Raw genomic sequence first — 24261 nt, forward strand, 5'->3', positions numbered from 1 at the left:
ACCTCAGCGGATCGAATCCTTTTCAAGACCTTCTCCCAAGTGGAGGGGTCCCAAATGGGGGCCTCGATTAACCACGGATTGGACTGTAATATATATTCCCAATGAGTTTGGAGTTCCTTTTCAGAGACCTTAACTTGCCTGCTCTGCGGTAAGGCGTGGAGCTCGCGCGCCTGTGGCGCTCTCGCCGAAGGGGGTAAGTTTCCCATTTTACTGTAGAGGGTCGCTCACCCGTCCAGCCATTCTGGGGACCCCACGTTTGGGCGCCAGATGAAGCAGGGGGTCTCTCGGGGGTGGGGACGGCGGAGCCCCAACACGCTAGGGCATCTGCATGCACGACTCCGGAGACCAGGTTCAGTGAACAGATCCATTTTATTGTGGAACTACAGGGGTATATATAGCATGAGGGGACCAATCAGAGGGAGACACTTGCTACTGGCGACCAATGACTGAAAGGCTGGGGTACTGTGCACGTGGCTCTAGGAGTTCGTTCAGGTGGGCGTTGCTACTTCCTGGTGTGCTGAGGAAGCATGTCATGGTGGAGTGTGCTCACACCATTGCATCAGCCGCAGCGCTGAGACATACTTCCCGAGCTCTATGTGCAATCAACATCACAGTGATGGATTTTCACAAAAGGTGACAGATTTTGCACTAAGAGCAATGGGATATCAATAAGTGATATCTATAAGCAAGATGTCATAATATCAGTGACCAGTTTGGATCCAATTCGGTTTTCTAAGCTCTAGAATATTTAAAACCTCAGACTTGAAGTTGTAAACCTAGACATGACAACTGTAAGCACACCACTCAGTCGTGTAAAACGTCTCAGGAAGTGGATACATATGTTTTTCCTGATATTAATTTCCTCCAACATTTAGAATGTAATGTTCCAGTAGTAATCACACATGGGATTAAAACCCCAACCAAGAAAGTATCATTCTTTCTATAAAGTGTTCTTTTATTTTTTTTATTTATATATTTTTAAAATATATTTTATTGATTTTTTACAGAGAGGAAGGGAGCGAGATAGAGAGTTAGAAATATCGATGAGAGAGAAACATCGACCAGCTGCCTCCTGCACATCTCCTACCGGGGATGTGCCCGCAACCCAGGTACATGCCCTTGACCGGAATCGAACCTGGGACCTTTCAGTCCACAGGCCGACGCTCTATCCACTGAGCCAAACCGGTTTCGGCTAAAGTGTTCTTTTAAAAAAGAAAAAAAAATGAAAGGTGTGGACGTTTTGTACAATTATTGCTGAAGGACAGCAAAGGCAATTCCAAAATATCACTCTTACTGTACAGGAAGGCACAGCTCATGGAACCAAGTATATCAAGCTGCAGCAGTTGAACATCAATCAGTCCTTCGGGGGCTGGCCATGTCAGATTCCGCACACAGCGCCGGGCCCTGCCGGCTAGCGCATGCCCAGGATCTGTCTGCTTTTCAGCTGGTATGTTTGCTCAATGTCCGCCAGGGCTTGCGTGCGCAGCTGGGCAGCATGGAGCTTCTTCTTCAGGTCTTTGCACTTGGTTTTGGAGGAGAGCTGGCTCTCAGAGTTCTCACTCCTCCGGACACTCTTCTTACTCTCTCCACTGAAATGAACTTTCTTCTTAAGTATTGAGGATGGAAGAGCTAACAGTTCTCGACCACTGGCCAGGGACAGGAGCCTCTGCTCCTTCAGCAGGCTGTAGTTCTTCATCAGACTTTCGGCTCTCGCCAATTTGTCCTCCGCCAGTCTCTCACGAACACAAAGCTCACGTTCCTTCTGCTCCAGTCTTTCCTCTCTGGCTTTGAGGGCTCGCTCTCGCTCCTGCAACTGTATTTCCTTCAGTTTCAGCTCACTTAATACAGTGTTAGAATCCTGCAACTTTTCTGGTTCTCCAGATCGTCGCCCCCTTCTCTCAGGATTTCTCCTCTGCTCTTCTGCAACCAAGTCTGCTATCAAAGGGCTCTCCAGAATTTCTTCAACAGAAGGTCGATGGTAATCCTTTAAATTTAACATCCTTGTAATGATGTCATTCAACTCATCAGAGTAACGATATGGAATTCGCCTGAATTTGCCTTCTTGGATCTTCCCAGCTAATTCTTTCTGGTTGGAAGCTGTAAATGGAGGCATTAATGCACACAACTCATATATCAAACAGCCCAGTGACCAGATATCCGATTTCTCATTGTAGGATATGCGACTCATCTGCTCGGGAGACATGTAATAAGGAGTGCCAACAAATGTTTTTGCAAAACTGGTATCTTGGTTTAATATTCTAGCTAGCCCGAAGTCTCCAAGCTTAACGTTTTGCTTGCCATCCAGGAAAACATTGGCTGGTTTCAGATCCCCATGGAGCACCGTATGACCACCATCACTTCGTCTGTGACATTCCTTTAGGGACAAAGTCAACTGAGCCATCACTCGAAGAACAAACCCTTCCTCCAAGTATTGTCTTTCCTTGGTTCCCTTTGTAATTATACTAGCCAGGTCCCCTCCTTCGCAATATTCCATTACAATGTACAGTGTTGTGTTGGTTCGGTAAATAATGCGATCATAGTAACGGACGATGTTTGGATGCTTCAGTTCACGAAGCAAATTCACTTCAGAAACAAGCATTTGTTTCTCAGCTTCTGTCTTGGAGCCATAGTCAAGTTCTTTCCAAACTAATATCTTGCCATCGCTCTTCCTCCGGATCTTCTGGCAGCGGCCATAGGAGCCGATGCCAATGGTGTACAGCACGTCGTAGTCCTCCGCCCGGGTCGGCATGGCAGAGCCCACCCGGGACTCCTGCAGATCGCACCGCAGCTGTGGAGCTGGAGCCACCGTCTCCAAAGCATCTCCAAGTCACACTCTGTTACATCTGTATTTATACCAGTTGATTTTAATCCTATCCATTCTATTCCAAAGGTTAGGGCGTTTGTTATCTCCAGTCCAAGGTCACTACTCTATTGTTCTGTTAAGCTACAAGGAAGTAACTGAAGGAGATTACCTGAATAAAGATTGTGTAGCTTAAGTGTGATTGTTCATAGTTAAAGTGATTAACTAACCCGCCTGGCACTTAGTTAAGGGGTTTTACTGATTTATTCCCTTCCTTAGTCCTGTTAATCCCTAACTCCTGGGAAAAATCCTCACCTGGGGAAACAACCTTTCTCAGAGAGGTGACCTTGGTTAAAACACATTAAGAACAGTATGCCATATACGCCAGGTCCCTTGAAACATATGCTGTGCAGATGTTTCTTCCCTGCAGTGACTGTGTCAAGCAGCAAGGATGTACCAGCTTCCGGCACATAATAAAGGCCATATTTAACAAATCCACACCCAACATCATACTCAATGGGCAAATTGAAAAGTGTTAAGATCAGGAACAAAATAGGAATGTCTACTTTCACCACTCTTATTCAACATGGTATTGGAAGTTCTAGTCACAGTGATCAGAAGAAATAAAAGCCATCCAAATTGGGGGGGGGGAGTAAAACTGTCAATATTTGCAGATGACATGGATCTATATAGAGAGAACTTTAAAGATTCCATCAATAAACTACTAGAACGTATAAATGAATTCAGTAAAGTAGCAGGGTAAAAAAATAAATATTCAGAAATCAATTGCATTTTTATACACCAATAATGAACTATATGAAAGAGAAACTAAGAAAACAATCTTATTTGCAATTGCATCAAATCAAAATAAAATATCTAGGAATACATTTAAACAAAAAGGTAAAATACCTGTACTCAGAAAAATTTTAAGACATTGAAGAAAGGTATTGAAGAAGATACAAATAAATGGAAATGTATATTGTTCTCATGGATAGAAACAATTAATATCATTAAAATTTCCATACTACCCAAGGCAATCTATAGCTTCAACGCAATCCCTATCAAAATTCCAATGGAGTTTTTCACAGAACTAAAACAAATAATCCAAAAATGTATATGGACCACAAAAGACCCTGAATAGCCACAGCAATCTTGATAAAAAAGAACAAAGTTGGAGATATCATGCTACCTGATACCAAAATATCATACAAGGTAATCAAAACAGCATAGCACTGGCATAAAAATACACACATAGATCCATGAAACAGGCTAGAGCCCAGAAATAAACGTGTATGGTCAATTAACTTACGACAAAGGATGCTAGAATATACAACACGATAGAGACAGTCTATTCTATAAAGGGTGTTGGGAAAATTGGGCGGGTAGATGCAAAAAAATGAAACTAGACCACCTCCTTACACCAAATACAAGAATAAACTCAAAATGGAATAAAGATTTAAATGTAAGACTTGAAGCCATAAAACTCCTGGAAAAAAAAACACAGGCAGTAGAATGTCTGACATCTCTTGTAGCAATATTTTCTTCTGATATATCTTCTCAGGCAAAAGAAACAAAAGAAAACATAACAAATGGATCTATATTAAACTAAAAAGATTTTGTACAGCAAAGGAAACCATCAACAAAACCAAAAGACAATCTGCTTAATGGGAGAACATATTCACCAATGATAGATCTGATAAGGGATTCATATCCAAAATTTATAAAGAGCTCATACAACTCAACATAAAAAAAAGCCCACAAAAATCTAATTAAAACCTGGGCAGAGGACTTGAATATACACTTTGCAAATGGTAACCACAATGAGATATCACCTCGAATTTGTCAGAATGTATCATCAGTAAACCAACAGATGTTGGAAAACAGAATGTGAAGAAAAGGAAACCCTTGTGCACTGTAGGTAAGAAGGCAGATTGGTGCAGCAACTATGAAATACAGTATGGAGTTTCCTCAAAACATTAAAAATGGAACTGCCTTATGACCCAGCAATTCCACTTCTTGGTATATATCCAAAGAAACCAAAAACAGTAACTAAAAAGATATATGCACCTGTATGTTTATTGAAGCATTATTTACAATAGCCAAGATATGGAAGCAGCCCTAGTGCCCATCAGTAGCTGAGTGGATAAAGAAGAGGTGGTACATGTACATAATGAAATATTACTCAGCCATGAAAACGAATAAAATCTTATTTGCGACAACATGGTTGGAACTAGAGGGTTTTATGCTAGGTAAAATAAGTCAGACAGAGAAAGACAAATATCTCATTATTTCACTTTTATGTGAAATCTAAAGAATAAAATAAATGAAAAAACAAAGCAGAAACATATTCATATATACAGAGAATAAACTTATGGTTGCAGGAAAAGGCTGGGTGAAGAAGGTGAAGGAATTAATAAATACAATTTGATAGTTACAGATTAGTCATGGTGATGTAAAGCATGGAGAATATAGTCAATATTATTATATTTACTACTAGTGACCCAGCATACAAAATCACGCAAGACCCAGACCCGCGGGGAAATTGCCTGAGACCCGGGACCCCCGAGTCCCACTGGCGCTATGGGACTCCCCCGAGTCCTGGAGCGCCATGGGACCCAGAGTCAAGTCCCTGCCCATGGGTGTACCTCGCTGCGCTGCTGTGAACGCAGCCTCCTGGTGACCGGTCTTTGGTCATTATAGTGTTATGACCACTGGGTTTTTATTATATAGATGTGTGGCGCCAGATGGGTACTTGATTTATTGGGGGAATCACTTTGTAAATTATATAATTATCTAACCACTATGCTGAACACCTGAAACTAATATAAAATAATATTGAATGTCAACTGTAATTGAAATAAAATAAATATGCCTAAGGAATCCCTTTCTTTTGGTTGTAAAGGCTATGTGGGGCTGGTGATCTGAGTGTGTGAAATGTTGGTTTTAGTCCAAGCTGGCATTTGGCTTCTCCGGCAGTACTGTGATGCCAGTTCAGAATCGCTCCCTCCTGAGAAACAGAAATGTTTAATTAGCCAGAATTTGGAATGTGACTTTCTTTTTTTTTCTTTCCGTCTCTTTTAAGCTTTTAAAATAGATGAATTTGCTTAAGGTATTTGTAATTAAAATGAGAAACTCAAATTAAAATATTATAATATGTACACAGGATGTTTAAAAAAGAAAAGAATACATTTCAGACATGAAAGAACTTAAACAATTTACTTCTCATATAGTTTTCCTTAGGAATTCACTGGAGGAAAGCAAGCAAGGGAAAGACATAGGTTACTGGAAACAGGACATCCAATTTAGGAAAAAAGCAAAAGACAACTTCAGGATGACAGTGAAGAGAGTCTCAGTGTTATCGGTGAAAGTGGAGTTCTTGGGGTACCAGGAAGAAAAGAATTTCCTGAGGTCCCCATGGGAGGGTGGGGTTTCCTGGAAAGCTTTATTAATGATGTAAAATTAAGGGGGTTCCCTCTAAGTTCCGTCCATCTCACCATGGCAGAAGTCCAATCTTGTCTTTAACAGGGCCAGAATGAAGGTCACTGCCCAGAATTTCTGTTCCATATTTTTTTTATTGTTTAAAGTATTACATATGTCTCCTTTTTCCCTGATTGACCCTCCCCCTGGGCCACTCCTGTCCCCTAGGACAAGCCCTCACCGCCCCAGTGTCCCTGTCCATTGGTTATATGCATGTATACAAGTCCTTTGGTTGTCTCTTACCCCTCTCCCCACCTCCCTTGCCTTCTCTCTGAGGTTGGACAGTCTGTTCAGTCTTTCTTTGTCTCTGGATCTATTTTTGTTCATCAGTATATGTTGTTCATTATATCCCACATATGAGTGAGATCATATGATATTTACCTTTTTCTGACTGGCTTATTTCGCTTAGCATAATGCTCTCCAGGTCCATCCATGCTGTTGCAAATGGTAAAAGTTCCTTCCTTTTTATAGCAGTGTAGTATTCCACTATGCAGATGTACCACAGCTTTTTTTTTTTTTTTTAAATATATTTTATTGATTTTTTTACAGAGAGGAAGGGAGAGAGATAGAGAGTTAGAAACATCGATGAGAGAGAAACATCGATCAGCTGCCTCCTGCACATCCCCTACTGGGGACGTGCCTGCAACCCAGGTACATGCCCTTGACCGGAATCGAACCCGGGACCCCTCAGTCCGCAGGCCGACGCTCTATCCACTGAGCCAAACCGGTTTTGGCAGCTTTTTAATCCACTCATCTGCTGATGGGCACTTAGGCTGTTTCCAAATCTTAGGTATTATAAATTGGGCTGCTATGAACATAGGGGTGCATATGTCCTTTCTGACTGGTATTTCTGGTCTCTTGGGATATATTCCCAGAAGTGGGATTACTGGGTCAAATGGGAGTTCCATTATTAATTTTTTGAGGAATCTCCATACTGTTCTCCACAGTGGCTGCACCAGTCTGCATTCCCACCAGCAGTGCACGAGTATTCCTTTTTCTCTGCATCCTCGCCAGCACTTGTTTGTTGATTTGTTGATGATAGCCATTCTGACAGGTGTGAGATGGTACCTCATTGTTGTTTTGATTTGTTCCATATTAAAGTCCAGTCTAGTCCTTTGATCTATTCCATATTAAAGTCCAGTCTAGTCCAGCATCTGGCCAACTTAACTTGTATTCCCAGCTGCAGGGCATTGCATGTTGGGTCTGCATGGCCATGGTCCATATGGCTGCTTAAGTCAACATGGCTATAGAGAGAGAACAGGCAAGCACATGGGAGAGAGTGGTCACTGAGCAAGAGAGTGAGAGGGAACAACCGGAGGGGGAGGGAACTCTTTGGGGATTTTAACCTTCCAAGATTTCACAACTTCTTTTCATAGGTTTTTATTGATTTCTTTAGAGAAAGAAGAGGGAGGGGGGTGGAGAGATAGAAACATTGATGAGAGGGAACATAATTGATCAGCTGCCTCCTGCACATCCCACTACTGAGGATTAAGCCCTGACCAGGAATTGAACCCGTGACCTCTTGGTTCCTAGGTCGATGCTCGACTCCTGAGCCACACTGGCTGGGCTCACACACTTCTTAAGGGGGTCACCTCCTAACCAATCCACTGTTTCTCAGGCTAGACTGACAGGAAAGCACCTTCCCTACATCACCCTGACTTCACTACACATGTGCCTAACACCCCTTTTGTTTGGTCCCTTCCCCTAGTGGCCTGCAGGGAATGGACGGTGGTTCCCTGGGGAGTGTGCAGCTATAGCTTCCTGGTAAAGCTGCCCAGATGACTAAGCTTATATGTCTGGCCTTCCCCTTTGCTTTCTCCCTCTTATTAATATTAATAAGCTGTCTAATTACCACAGTAACACAGGATAGTAGTTATACATCAGAGCAAACCAGTCCACTTGCAGCTTGTATCAGTTACTTAGTACTGCATGACAAATTAACCCAAAATGCAGTGACTTAAAATGCCCAAGGATTAATCTCTCAATTTGGCTGGATAGTTCTAGGTTTTCTTAGTGAGCCTCACTCGTGCTTCTGTGATCAGTTGGCAGTTGAGCTGGGTATGATTAGTTCCAAATAGCCTCACACAAGTCTGACAGGTGGTGTGGTGGTCACTGGGTCCCTTGGGGGTGACTGGGCTATATTTCTCTGTTCACTCAACAGATGAGCCTTGCTCTTCACGTGGCAGTAGGACTCCAAGAGCCCAAAGTACAAGGACTTCTCAAACTTCTACTGTGTCATGTTTGCTAACATTTCATTGTCCAAAGCAAATCACAATGTCAAGTTCAGAATCAAAGTGGAAAATATACTGTTACAGAGCGAGGGCGCATGGGCACAGGAAAGGGAATTATTGTTGGACATTTTGTTGTCAATCTACCCCAGAACTTATCAGAAGGTTCCAGGAAAAAATTCCTTAGAAAGATGAAATTGGTCAAATGTATCTGATGTGGCTGAACTTATTGAAAGATGATTTTAACAACTGTCAGCTTTTGGTGTTGAATTCTTGAAAAATATTAAGATAACCAGTCAAAGGAAAAAATTGGCAATTAACTCTGAGGATAACAGAACAGCGTTTAGCAATTTAAAATAAGCATAGTTTGCAACAAATTTAGTGGTAATTAGTTTTTACTTAGTCATACGTCAGCCAGTTAACACTGAATATTGAATTAAGCAAAATTTCCATTTGGCCATATAAGGAGAAAGTTGGGTACAAAAAGTTAGTACAAATGGCAGGAAGGATAAAAAAGAGCTGAGCCCTACTCTTTCACTCTTCTGTCTGAATGGAAAAACAGAGATCATATCTAAAACCAGAAAGTCAAGAAGTAAGAATGTTATCTGGAAAAATGAAGATAAATACCAAAAAATCAGATAAAAGAGGTAAAACTGGTGCCTCTAGAAAGGAGGAAATGCGGGAGGGGACAAGGGCCTGCTGTGTTTCACAGTAAGTCTTGGAGAACTATTTGTCTTCAAAAGTATGTGCATGTTCACTTAAAATAGAAATTAAAAAAAAACAACAAAAAAGTAATCAGATTAATATGCAGTAATATTTAATCCAGATTAATATGCAGTAATCGCTGTCTAATACCAAGTGATAAAAAGCAAAATGCAGAATAGTTTGTAAGCTATTATTTGTATTTTAAAAATGGAGGAAGTGGAAAGTATATGCTTGGATATTTATAGAATAGTTAATCAGCAACTTCTGTTGAATCTACCTGCAGAACAATTTCCAATTCCAACCATATCTCACCCCTCTGTCACCCTCATCCCTAGGAAAGCTATTACCTCTTGGTACACTAGGCCATCGGCCTTCTCATTGCTTCCCTGGCCTCCCTGCCATTCAGTCTAGTACCCACACAGCAGCCCAAGGAATCCATTAAACAAAAATTTAATGACTTAACCCCCCATTGAAAACGCTTAAAGTTTTTTTGTTTGTTTCAACAGGTTGAATAAAACCAGACTCCTCACCAGGGCTCCATAGCCTTGTGTGATCTGGTTCTGATCTCATATCCATCTCGTTCTAGTCCATTCTCACCTCAGGGTCTTTGCAACTCATGGCCCCTCTGCCAGAATGCTTTCCCCAGATTATCTGTGAGCCTGACCCCTCACTCAGATCCCTGCTCAATTGTCATTTCCTTAGAGTGACCTTCCCCACCCCTCCTCCCTGTACCCTCCCTCTCCCCACACTACCTACCTATCATTGTCTAGCACCTCACCCTGATTTATTTTTCTTCATAGGAGTTATCACCACTTGACATTTAAATATATTTAACATTAATATTTAGTTGTCTCCTCCAACAAAATGTAAAGTCCCCATGAGGTCAGCTATATTTATCTATTGTGTTTATTGCATTTATTCCTAAGCATCCAAGATAAGGCCCCATGCAGATTAGCTATTAATTTCTTTTGAATAAATTAATAAACAATGAAAAATACGTACAAGATTTTTGAAACTATTCATAGTGGCTGCTTTGGGAAGGAGAACTGGGAACTTGAGTGTCAGAGATGAGAGAATAAGGAAAACTTACTTTTCTCTTCTTTAGGTCCCATGACCTTCAATCTTCTATGGCACCTGGAGTCCAGCAGCAATCTCCACAGCGCTGCACAGATGGTCCACAAGGTGAAAATGACAAGTGTGAGAACATCTGCTTAGAATACTGTTTTCTTAAAAGAAAGAAGGCATTACTAACATTAAACTCATAGATTTCAAGTGCATGTATATAATTTGTAAATTATTTATAGTCCGTTTAGGAGGTGTTTGCGATCCAGTGCACCAAGGGTTTCCTCCCTGGCTTCCTGTGGGTTCTCAGAGTCCACTCATCTCACTCCCTGCAGGCATTTTAATTATGACCCTTTTCTGACTCTGTTTCTCCATTTCAGCCAAATCATTTGTACCTGATGGCAGTGAAAGTGCTGAAGTTTGTTAAGTGTTGACTTAAAAACAAAAAGATTGAGTTCATACACTTAGCATACACTATCTTAACGTACACTTACTCGTTCAATCCTGTTGATTGAGGTTAATAGAAATGGAGTAGATGTTGGCACAGCCATGCTTACCCGGAGAGGGTGTCCCTGTAAATTATAGCCCCTTGGGTGTGTCCTGGCTGAGAATAGGCTGAACTGTAGTCCACAATTTTGAACCTTGATACTATAATTATATACAGTCCTTTGGTACATATGTATTTACTAGTACAGGCCCACATAGCCGACCTCTTATAAGAACTCCTTTGTGTACAGTTCATCTGAGTTCCTCAGAATACCAGGTATTGAGAATATTTAATAAAGACTGGTTGGTTGAGTGATTAACATTAAAAAGCATGGATATTGCCATTAACTTAAATTATATCACCATGGTTGGCATAGTTAAGTATACAGAGATAGTGAAACACACACATACACACCTATGTTCATTTAGTAAAAGCAGGAAGGATGTCTCAATCATTTTGGTTTTCCCCTAGTGCCTAGGGAAATAGTTTTGCTGTGATCTGTACATTATAATAACTGGATAAATGGATGAATAAGTGAATGAATAAAGTATACAATATCCACCTTGCTGATAGTCATAGATACTATTCATTAAGCACTAACTGTGGGCTGGCCATTGAGCTAAATTCTTATCATCATGTCTTCATTTAATCCTTACAATGATTATATATAAGCAGTTTTTTAAAATATTATAAATGAAAAAATAGGGTTTAGAAAAGTGAAATAAGCAGTCCACTGTTATATAATTGCTAAATAGCAGATTCAGGATTCAAACCCAAATCTAATCCCAAAGCCATCAGTTTTTACTAAGCAATACCAAAAAATAAAATAAACAGAACACCCTCTGGATGAAAAGATGTTGAAATTTCTCCAATAAAATATTCCCATCCAATGACTTGGTTGTCACTGAAAATAAACTATAATGTCAGCATATTATGCAGGAGCAGAAGTTAAAGATGTCATTAGCAAAATTAATGGGGGCATAAAGGGCGTTCAGAGTAGAACTCAGGGCAGGTTTAAGCACATGCCCTAGAGAAGTTAAAACACTCACATTTAAAAAACTTAATCAGAAGTTAGAGATAACCTTGAAAAACAGTAGACAATTGGAAATTGTTACAAAAATGGGAAGTTGATTCTTGGCCACAACTTCTATTTATTGTAGATAAAAAGTAATAACTGAACACTTTTTATTATATACAAGCTCAAAACTCCAGGTTCACTCATCCAACAGAGCCTTTCCTATGTGACCAAGGCACTGTTGGGCAAAAAGGAAGTAGACAGTTTGCAGGCTTAAGCGCCCCTCACAAGGATTTCATCATCCACCGAAGAGCTGAGGCGTGTACGCAGGGCTGGGAGAGAATGCAGGTCAAGTGAGGCCAAGCTGGGTGGGTCCTGCCAGCCAGCTAGGAACTGTGGACGGATGGCTGTCAAATGGGAGCTTTGGAGCAGCAAAGGGTTAAGAGGTTGCTCTATGCCCAGGCTTCATACACCACCACACTCCGCATGCTCACCACAGAGAAAAAGAGATGTGGTAACCAGAGTCCTTCCTGAGATAAGATAAAAAGCTTAAATAAATTAATCAGAATTGTTCTGAACGTGATAAGATAAGGGGTTTAGATGACAGCGAGTGAGGCAGCAGCTGAATAAGAAGAGATGAACATATTTCTCCAGTAGGCAGCTTGTTTAATGGAAAGGGAAATATGCTAATTAGATCAAAAGTTGAGTGTTTCGTGTGTGTGTGTGTGTGTGTGTGTGTGTAAAAGCAAAAAAACCCTAAGCTGCCTGCCAGAGGATTAATAAGGTGTGATGGAGGTTTTAAGTTTACCTTAAATTTCCCCATTGTTTCCTAACTGGAGAAATATATTTTCCTTGCAAAATTTATAAAAGTTGCAAGTCAAAATAAAGTTCCCTCTGGCCACCTCCTGTCAAAATTTAATCATGATACAAATAATCCTATATAATAAAAGCCTAATATGCAAATTGTCCCCTTGGGCGGTAGTTCAACTGGGAGTTTGACCACTTGCTATGATGTGCGCTGATCACCAGGGGGCAGCACGGAACATGGCAGGCGTCTGCGATGTGGCACTGGCAGCCGGTAGCAGTGGAGGCGCTGCCAGCCCCGATGGGCCCTCATGAGAGCGGGACCACAGTGGGATGGTGAAGTAGGTGAGCAGGTGGTGCATGGCCAAGGCCAGTGTGAGCAGGGGCCTGACTGCCCTGCCTATCGCCCTGCAGATGATGACCAGTGGTGGCTGTAGTGAGGGGCGGGGCTGCTGCCCGGCTCCCAGGCACTGAGGGAGTTGGGTGGGAGACCCGGCCTGATCATTCACCCTGCAGGCCCGATGGTGGAGCAGGTGAGGGGGTGGCGCCAGGCCACGGTGGGGTGCCAGGCAGGGCTGCAGGGCTTCGAGGCTGAGGGCGCAAGCTGGGGCCCCAATCCCCGCAGGCCACCCCCAGGGACCACACCCATGCAGGAATTCATGCACCAGACCTCTAGTAATAATAATAATAAGCATGGCAGCAATTATAATATGAACTCCCTTTTACTAAGCAGTCGCTATAATAGACATTATTAGTTCATTCAGCAAATGTTTTGTGAGCAACTACTAAGAGCCAAGGACTAGGAAGATGACAATGACCTCAAAGAATTCATAATCACCCCCGTCCAAGGCTTGCATCATTCCCATCATAAACTGATAAGGAAAGCCAGACTCAGCAAGACAAAGCAACGCACCCAAGGTTGCTGTGAGGTGAGTGGTGGCACTGGAATTCAAATCTCAGTCTGTTTGTCTTCCAAGGCTGACCCTCCTTTCACTGCTACCCAATTGCTTTCAAATCATTTATTTTAAAAGCAGAAGTCTTTTAAAATATTTTTAATAAAAATGAAAGAAAATTATCGCATAATAGCTCAGTGCAGAAGAAAGATAAAGGTGGAGGCATTCTGGTTCATTCAGTGGCCTTCCTATAAAATAAATTTGTTTCTATCAAAACGACTGGATGGAATTGCTTAAGGATTAATATCTCAAAGGCCCAAGTCACCTGTTGTTAAACAACTTTAGGGAAGTGGCCAAACATTAATATTGATAGAGATAATCAAGATGAGTGTATTCCCATCCTGAAAGTGCCATGGAATCAGATTCCTGTTTCCCTCCCACAAACCCTAAACTCACTGGTGCTCTGAAATCTGCAGTCTGTCATTAAAATCTCCCCTGGTGATCGATGATCTGCTAGACTTGAGAAGCAATTCCAGCACAATGCTGATCTGTTTAGTGATTTTTCTTCGCCATTCTATCTTCTAGCCTTCCTCCCAATATGGCAATGTTTGACCGGTGACCAATAGGGCCACTTTATGGAAGCCCAGCAGTTGTGAATTATCATCCTGAAATGCCTTGCTTTTTTCCTTATATTGGACTTCATTTCTACCTACCCTGCAGTTAGTTACAAGCCACATATTCCTTTCTAGAATGATGCAGGTCTGTTATTCCCAGCTCCAGTCTAAAATTCGCTCCCTAGTAACTGCTTTAATTTCTCATTCTTGTTTGGTGAAATTTAATACTCTCTTCCAGGTAATACCACGCTTATTTGTCTCAGCACCTAGGCTTCTCTTTCTGCTGGCTATGTCCTGGCAAAACTCTGTTCCCCTCCATGTGCCCTACCAATCAATCTCCTCAGATCAATCCTGGCTCTGTGATTGCTTATGCAGCAATCATTTTTACAATTCCCCCATGAGCCATCAACCAATGTCTGCTTATTTCTAGTCATGGAAAGCTTTCTTATTCGTGGAAGAGTCTGGCCATTGTGAAAGAGTAATAATGCTTTTTTAAAAAATTATTCCTCCAGATTTTTAGCTAAAACTAGCTATCTTATACTTTCTGCCCATTGGTTCTTCCCTCCAGAATAGTCTTTCCTTTTTTAATCCTCACCCGAGGATATTTTTACATTGATTTTTAGAGGAAGTAGAAGAGAGAGGGAAAGACAGAGAGAAATATCGATGTGAGAGAAACACATGGATTGGTTACCTCCTGCATGAACCTCAACCAAGGCCCCAACCGGGGAGGAGCCTGCAACCGAGGTACGTGACCTTGACCTAAATTGAACCTGGGACCCTTCAGTTCACAGGCCATCACTCTATCCACTAAGCCAAACTGACTAGGACCAGAATAGTGTTTTCAATGTGGTCCTCAGACCAGCAGTATCAGCATTACTGGGGAACTCATTAGAAATGCAAATTCTCGCCCCCCCCCACCCACCCCCTATAGATTTACTGACTAGAAACACTGGGGTCAGGGCTCAGCACTCTGTATTTTTACAAACCCTCGGATGATTCTGATATACTCAAGTTTGAGGACTTCTGCATCAGAAAGCAAGACCCCTTCTGGACCAGCTTTCTTGGACACATTTAGCTTGATCTGGAGTTTTTAGTCACACTGATGCTACAATCTGCTGGTCTGATTCTCAAGACACTTGACTCTTTCCAGCATAGTTTATCTCTTGGTCAAAGGGCATATCATTGGTTATACCCCTTTTGAGGGGTAGAAGCAAGTGTAGCTTTCAGTTTTTAAATTTCTAACTATAGAAATTATAACTAAGGTTTTCCCAGGGATAAAAATGTTTTTAGGCAAAGCTTGACAACCACTGGCCAGTTATGGAAAGCAGCCAATATATTTCTAGCATAAACACAAAATATTAGAACTTGATACTTAGTGTATCCTGTAAATATTTAACTGATAAATGGTTTGGAAAACATGAAAGATATAATGGTTAGTTGTGGTCAACATCAAGCTTGGTTAATCAGGACTTCATAGGGGACATGAAAATTTTTTTTTTTTTTTTTTTTTTTATTTATTTATTTATTTATTTTTTATTTTTCGCTTAAAGTATTACAAAGGGTATTACATAAGTGTCCTTTCCCCCCCCCCCCCGCCCTTGACAAACCCCTACCTTCCCTTACCCCCCAGTGTCTTATGTCCATTAGTTATGCTTATATGCATGCATACAAGTCCTTCGGTTGATCTCTTACTCAGGGGGGACATGAAAATTATGTTGGACTCTGACAGATGGTAGCAATACAATTTTTCATGAAGAAATAGGGATAAAGACAATGTTGAAGGCAATGTTGAAGGCAGATGTTGAGATAATAAAGGTGGTTTAGTATATTGAGTCAGAACACTGATTTTGAAATAAAAATGCCCTGCCACTTGCAAGCTGTGTGACTAGGCTTCACATCTGTAAGATGGACATCACAGGGGTACCTCCAGGTGGTGAGCAGAATTCTAATTTGGCCTCGAGATTTCTGCCCGATGGTGAGCATGCCTCTCCCCTTGAATGTTGGATGGAACCAGTGAACATAATGGGCTACCACTCCTGCAATTGGGTTATGAACCAGTTGCCTTGGAGTCCATCAAAGAGAAATGATCCTGCGTGAGCCTGACATAATCAGGTAATCCTTGTCAGGAAGAAGGGGAAGGCTCAGAGAGAACACTCCTACTCTACCATGGCCATGGAAGAAATAAAACAGACCATGAGGAAGAGCCACAGGACAAGAACCTGAGAGTGACCTCTTGGAGCTGAAAGTAGTCCCCAGCTGAGAGCTAGCAAGAAAGCAGGGCCTTGGGCATCTTGCTGAAAGGAATTGAACGCCAACGACAAGCAGTGAACTTGGAAGAGGAACTCTGATGTATTGCATCTTGGTTTCAATTTGTGAGATCCTGAGCAGAGGACCCAGGTAACCTGGACCTAGACCGCTGACCACAGAAACTATAAGAGAATAAAGTTGTGTTGTTCTAAGCTAAGTTTATGACACTTTTTATAGAATTATTGGCAATAGAAAACTAATGTATTATCTCAATGGGTTGTAATAAAAAGGTGTTTCTAAAGTATTTATCATAGTCCTTAATAGATAGTAAATGCTTAATAAACCCTAACTTAAAGACATGAGATATGATTTTGGATGACAGGATTTGAGAAAATAAGTCAATGAGAGGTGAGGGCCCTGTCAAGAAAGAGGAAGTTAGGTGTTGCTTTGTGAGGGAGTACGGTTAGTGATGCAGGTATGGCCGGAGGGAGAAGGTCTCTAGCCTCGTGCGCTTTGGGGGCCATTTGGGAACACTGGAGAGATGTATCAGTGCCCGGTGGCAGGGGAACTGAGGCACCAGTGGAAGAAGTCTCTGGTGAGTAGAAACCAAGGATCTCTGCAAGGCCACACTCACTGGGCCAGAGAGAGATTTTTCCTGTTAGGAAGATGAAATCTTGTACATGGGTCATTGTACAAGACCCATCAACTGTGAGCCTTGGCCGTGAAGCACTCAATAGAAAGTGCTTCTTGATCAGCTGAGCATTGAGGCAGAGTCTCTCTCTCAGACTCACCCAAAGCGCTATCCACTGACTGATGCCTTCTCCCTGCTCCACTAACTTGACACCTGGGTGTGTCTGTGCCCCAAACTCACCTTACCAATCAAATGAACCCCAACATCTGCTCTCTGACCACCATCTTATTAAGGACCTGGTCCTAAACTCACCCCATCCAAACCTTACCAGTAACCCTAGTTGATTTTGACCTCTCTCTGAACAACTCTAAGCATATTCCAACACTTCCCTAGCCCTACCTGATTGGGTTCTTGTTAATCTGACTCAACAGGGCCCTTTTCAAAAAAGAACACATTTTTAGGAATTAACTGAACACAATTAATTGGTGGCAAGCTTTAAGATGACTTGAACTTAGGAGAATCTAAAGACTAAAATGTCAAACTTACTGAGAGCAACCGACATGCAAAGTACTAGATCAGATATTATGGAGATTCAGAGAGTTGGAGGTATAATTCATCTTCATCTACCCTGGTTGGGAAATAAAATAGAGCACACAAAATTAACTACACAAATCATACATGATAACTTAATATGGCAAAACAAAAGATGTTTACAAGAGAACACATAGCTGATTACCAGGTAGATGGTCAGGATAGTAACTTCCACACAAATTCAAAAAGGACCAAATTGCTGTGGGCTTTTGAAAAAGGAAATGTCATGGAGAAAAAGGAAATGTTTGATCTGTATGTTAAAGTATAGGTAATATTATGATATTATGGGCTGAATTGTGCCCTGCCCGCCACCCCCCCCCCCCCCCCCGCCCCGCCGAATGTTGAAGTCCTAACCCGCAGTACCTTAGAATGTGATTATATTTTGATATAGGATGGGTCTTTAAAGAGGTAATTAAGTTCAAGGGAGGTCATTAGAGTAGGGTCTAATCTGATCCAACTGGTGTCCCCATAAGAAGAGGTCATTAGGGCAGAGACGGAGAAAGAAGACCATATGAGGACACAGAGAGAATATGACTGTCTACATGCCAGAGGCCTCAGAGGAAACCAGTCCTGATGATACCTTGATCTTGGACTTCCAACCTCCTGAGTTTTGAGAAAATAAATTTCTGTTGTTCAAGTCCCCCGTTTATGGTGCTTTGTTATAGCAGCCCAAGCACATTAAGACAAGCAATACCTGGTATCATTTGTCCTTTTGATGCAGGGGAATTAATTGATTCTATAAGACAAGAAGGAAATAAAGGGCAATAGAAGAGATTGATAAAAACAAAAAGATAAATTTCATAAAATGGTGTAGATAAAAATAAATGAATAAGAAAAAGTGGACAGTGATTGCCACAATAAACTTGTGTTGAGGAAAGAGTACCAAGCTTACTTACTCCAGCAGAGATACCCTTGTTTTGAGTCAATGGGGGAGAAAATTCCATGGGTTCCATGACGAAGGGGCAAGGAAGAAGTGAAAGGAAAGAACTTCCAGGGAAATCCATGAAGGTAAAGCCCAAAGGAAATGAGAAGCACCATGAAGAGCCTAAATTATTGAAATATAGAAAGGGAAGTAACATGAGTCCTGAGATTAAAGGAAGTAAAAAAATTAAGAGTCGAAGGAAGTAAAAGGAGTTTGAATGAAGCCTAGAAGAACTAAAAATGAATCATTAAACATAAGAGTCAAGTGTTATGTAAACCAGAAACAGGCCATTGAGATAGCATTAGATCATTAAAGGCTAGAATCGTAGTTTATGGGGATCAGAAAAGAAAGAAACAGGGTATAATTTTAAAACAAGAAACAAGGGAGTCGACCAAGATGGCGGCGTAGGTAAACACCGGAGACTGCTGCCGCAAACAACCATTTCAAAAATACAACTAAAAGACTGAACGGACATCACCCAGAACCACAGGAAGGCTGGCTGAAGAGAGACTCTACAACTAGAAGGAAAGAGAACAGCAAATCGAGGCTCAGAGGCGGCGCAGTGTGGAAAATACAAAGGTACCGAGGTGCGCGCGAAAGCGGGCTGGTGGCTGAGGGCGCGGTTGTCGTTTTCTGTCGGGAGTGAGTCTCAGACTCTGGGCTCCAGATCCGGGCGAGTCTCTAGGGACCCAGACTCAAACGGGAGAAGCGGGATTACCCGGCATCAGTTGGAACCTGAGGGCAGCTTTCTCTCCGAGGTTTGCAGCGGCTGCCGGGGTTCTGAGAAGCAGAGCCTCTGGGAACGGGACTGAGCGTGGCCATAACTGCTCCCTCCGCCCGCCCTGTTGATCCCACCCCGCCCAAAGCCTGCGCACAGCCATTTGCCGATCGCCTCAGGCAAAGGCTGGATTAGCGCCTCCCCAGAAGACAGACGTTTTCCGCACAGCTGATTCCTATAGCCAGTCGGCCTGAGGGTCAAATCCCTCTAGTGTTAACTACAACAATTAAGGCTTGGCTAGAACAAGACTGCGCACAGAGACCACAAGGGGGTGCACCAAGAAAGCATAAAAGATGCGGAGACAAAAAAACATGACAGAAATGGAGGATATGGAGCTAAGAATCGCAATTTTGAGGGCTTGCCATAAATTTGTGCAGAACCTCACGAAAACTAATGAGACCCTCGATGCTACGATAAAGAAATTAGAAAGTAAGCATACACGGACTGAAATAAAGAATATTATACCCAATAGCAGACCAGAGGAGTACAATAATCAAACCAAAGATTCGACAAAAAACACCCAATTGGAAAAGCAAAATGAAAAAAGAATCCGAAAGTGTGAAGATAGTGTAAGGAGCCTCAGGGACAGCTTTAAGCGGTCTAATATCAGAGTCATTGGAGTGCCAGAAGATGAGAGACAGCAAGATATTGAAAACCTATTTCAAGAAATAATGGCAGAAAACTTCCCCCACCTGGTGAAAGAAATGGACTTACAGGTCCAAGAAGCGCAGAGAACCCCAAACAAAAGGAATCCAAAGAGGACCACACCAAGACACATCATCATTAAAATGCCAAGAGCAAAAGACAAAGAAAAAATCTTAAAAGCAGCAAGAGAAAGAGGCTCAATTACCTACAAGGGAATACCCATACGACTGTCAGCTGATTTCTCAACAGAAACTTTGCAGGCCAGAAGGGAATGGCAAGAAATATTCAAAGTGCTGAATACCAAGAACCTACAACCAAGATTACTTTATCCAGCAAAGCTATCATTCAGAATTGAAGGTCAGATAAAGAGCTTCACAGATAAGGAAAAGCTAAAGGAGTTCATCACCGCCAAACCAGTATTATATGAAATGCTGAAAGGTATCCTTTAAGAAGAGGAAGAAGAAGAAAAAGGTAAAGATACAAATTATGAACAACAAACATGCATCTATCAACAAATGAATCTAAGAATCAAGTGAATAAATAACCTGATGTACAGAATGAACTGGTGATTATAATAGAATCAGGGACATAGAAAGGGAATAGACTGACTATTCTTGGGGGAAAAAGGGGTGTGGGAGATGCGGGAAGTGACTGGACAAAAATCATGCACCTATGGATGAACACAGTGGGTGGGGAGTGAGGGTGGAGGGTGGGGTGGGAGCTGGAAGGAGGGGAGTTATGGGGGGAAAAAAGAGGAACAAATGTAATAATCTGAACAATAAAGATTTAATTTAAAAAAAAAAAAAAAAAAAAAAAAAAAAAAAAAAAAAACAAACAAAGTAAGATGGGAACAAAAACTGGGTTTGGGCATGTACTTCTTAAATCTTTTCTGGATCCTCTGAGCCAATAATTTCCCTATTTTGCGCCATTTGAAACCAACCAAAATAATAAAATAACTATGAATAGAGGAAAAAGAGTAATACATTTCTCTTTGTCTATGTTGAATACATTAGATGTAATTTACCCAAGGTGGAGCTTATGGACAAGCCAGTCATCACACAGCCCCTTTTGGGGAAACCTCATGGCCTGTGGCTCCTACTAAGAGGGTCGTCACCACGTGGCCTCTGCTAACCTTCCCCAAACCCTCAATCCCCAGTTCTTCCACTTCAGCTGACCAAAACTAAGAATGAGCATGCAACTCCAAGGCAACCAGTTTTTAGATGGGTTTATGGCTTATGAAGAGATTGGCATAGAGCCTCTATTCAAATAGGGATATTGTTGGGTTAGCAGAGAACAACTCCTAGACATCTGACATAGAACTGACAAATTGTGAATAAATTGAAAGCTTTGAGTTATTAGAAAATTTGAGGAAACAGATACGAACACGCAGAAGTCGAGGTAAGCTGAAATCAAAAGGTATTCATGGGAGAGTTGAGAAGTTGGTGACTAGAAATAGGAATGGTAGCTGAAAGATGAAAGGATGCTGAGTCATTGCAGTTATGGGATCCCTGACCTTGCCAAGGCACAGAGGTGACTCAGATCAGTGACTCTTCACTGCATGCCTCTAGTTCCTGAGTGACTGCCAGTGTCCCTGCGGCCCAGCTCCATAGCTTTCCCTGCATCCCCAGGAGGTTCCTACAGCCCTCATTTCCACACGTATCCTCACAATACCCCTACTTCCATCACCCAAATGAACCATTGCTCTTTGTAGTGAAAGGATACTGACAAACATCTCAATAATAATATTGGCTAACAATCATTTAACACATATTATGTGACAAGCACTGGGCTGTTAATTTTACATGCTCAAGCTTATTTAATTTTCTCAACAATCTTTGAGGCTCTATTCATATTCTCACCAATTTATATGCAGAGAAATCTCATTTACTAGTAGAGAGGTTACCTCACTTATTCAAGGTCACACAGTATTCTGCAGCAAAGCTGGTTCTGAATCCACATCTTTAGAGCCCAAACACGTAATTATATTTAACTCCTGTTAAGTTACTCTCTTTCTTTGGGATCATTTTGGACTAGATAGTGGGAGTCAACTACTACAATTCATAAAATTTGAAATGTGGTGATCAGAAAAAACTAATAGAATAGGGGAAAAAAGATTCTTATCATGAATATCATGTGCTACAAAATAAAAGAATCTTGATGAAATTTAATAATGTAAGTTCTAAAAAGTTTCCCCAAAGGAAGAAATGCTGAATGGAAATTAATTAGTAATTTCAGATGCATAATATGCCAAATGTATTACTTTATTTTAATAAATGTTTAAGGAAAATAAGTATTTTTTTCTAGTTTAAGTATAACCTTGATTTCCCTAATTTTTCTCACAAAGTCTTAAACTTAACAATTAATTCTGTACAAAGAGGTTTTCTGAAACCAAACATGGATGTATGAGAGACCGCTTTGCATTGAAGAAAGAGAAGTGAAACTGTAGAGTTTACAAAATTTATATGCAAGAAAAAGAAGCTGTGAAATACAAAGTGCAAGATTCCAACTCTTTTAATTAAGCTTAAGTAATAACTAAGATTTATTTCCCAAAATTGGAAAATTTAGCAGAGGTATGTGGAGAATATATCTATTTGAAATGAATAATAATGTTGAACATGTGTTAGCTCCAGGAGGGCATAGATTTTGTAGTTTTCTTCACTGCTGGATTCTTAGAAGCTAGAATAGCTTCTACTTTATAGTAGGTGTGCAATAAAATCTGGAAACTAAAATGAATAGGTGACCCAAACTCAAAAGACTGAAATTCTTCTCTGAATTCAATCTCTAAATGATACATGAATTTTAGCAAGTCATTTAAAAAGGTGTAAGTTCTATTTAATTCTTGGTTTGTGAGATTTTTTTTTATTTATTTATTTATTTATTTATTTATTTAAAAGATATTATAAGAAGATGGGGTTTGTCCTACCAAATATCAAATTTAACAATAGGGCAGTTTTAGGACTAGAAAATAAATCAGTAAAACAGACTAGAAAATTTAGAGACAGATTCTTTGTGTGTGTGTGTGTGTGTGTGTGTGTGTGTGTGTGTTATTCCACAAAGGTAACACACAAGATCAATATATAAAATAAAATGAATTGGTTTGGGACAACTGGCTATTATTTAGGAGAAAAAAAATGTTAATTTCCTCTCACACCATATACTAAGCTAAATCCTGATAGATCAAGGACCCAAACATCTATAATAATAAAAGCATAATATGCTAATTAGATCCGACCTTCTTCGGGATGACCTTCCAGACGAAGCTGGGGCTGTGAGGGAAGCCCAGGTTCCTGGTGCCCGTCGGTGGCCAGAGGGAAGCCCAGGTCCTGAGTGCCAGAAGAAAGCCAGTGCCAGCAGCCGGGGGAAGGAAGGCCTACTCTTGCACAAATTTTGTGCATCAAGCCTCTAGTTTTTTAATAAAAAAGAAAATTATAAAACTACCAGGAATAAAATTTACAGAAATGTGAATTACGTTAGGGTGATAAAATTCTTTCAAAAGTAACATTAACTTTATAACTATAAAAAAATATTAAAATGTAAACAATTATAATTGCTTTACATTTAAAAGTACTATGCACAAAGTTGGGAGGCAAATGGCAATAAAGGAAATAATAATTATAACAGAAAATAAAGAGTCATTATGCATAATATAGAGTGCTATAAATCAATAAGCATTACAAATAACATATAACACAGCAGGAGAACAGAAAAATGGAATAAGCAGGAAATTTAGAGAAACAATTATACAACTGGCTAATATACATATTAATATATGTGTATGGTAAATACATAAATGGCCAATAAACATGAACATTCATTGATCATTAGTATAAATTAATATAACCTTTTGGAAGCCATCTTGGCAACATGTCTCAATAGAATTAACATAATTAAAAATAAAAAGTAGAGGAGAGAGTACTGGTTTTGAAGTTAAACACAACTGAGTCTGATACTTTCCTCTGCTATTTACCGGCTGTGTGACCTTGAGCATGTTGCTTAGCCTATCTGAGCACAGAGTGTGCACTGAAAAGAAGAGGGTAATAAAAGTGCCTGAGGCTTAAGGGAGAACTGAGAAAATGCATGTACAGAGCAAGGCACCTAGCAGAGACTCAATAAACATCAGTTTCTCCTTTATTTATTCACTAGAGGCCCGATGCATGAAATTCGTGCAAGAGTAGGCCTTCCTTCCCCAGGCTGCCGGCACTGGCTTCCCTCTGGCACCTGGGACCCGTGCTTCCCTCCGGCTGCTGTCAAGCATCCCAGACCCCGGCTTTCCTCGAAGCCCCAGCTTCATCTGAAAGGTTGTCCGGAAGGACATCCAACCTAATTAGCATATTACGCTTTTATTATTATAGATTTTTAAAG

The 24261-nt window shown here is 40.9% G+C and overlaps 1 pseudogene; it reads right to left on the reverse strand.

Annotated features, from left to right (window-relative positions):
- Positions 1-1411: 1411 nt before the first annotated feature.
- Positions 1412-2749, reverse strand: LOC139015730 (serine/threonine-protein kinase Nek2 pseudogene; annotated as a pseudogene).
- Between the last annotated feature and the right edge of the window lie 21512 nt (positions 2750-24261).

The sequence above is a fragment of the Myotis yumanensis genome, unplaced genomic scaffold (genome assembly GCF_028538775.1).
Source record: "Myotis yumanensis isolate MYYU_CA2020_CCGP unplaced genomic scaffold, mMyoYum1.0.hap1 SCAF_8, whole genome shotgun sequence".
Taxonomy (NCBI): domain Eukaryota; kingdom Metazoa; phylum Chordata; class Mammalia; order Chiroptera; family Vespertilionidae; genus Myotis; species Myotis yumanensis.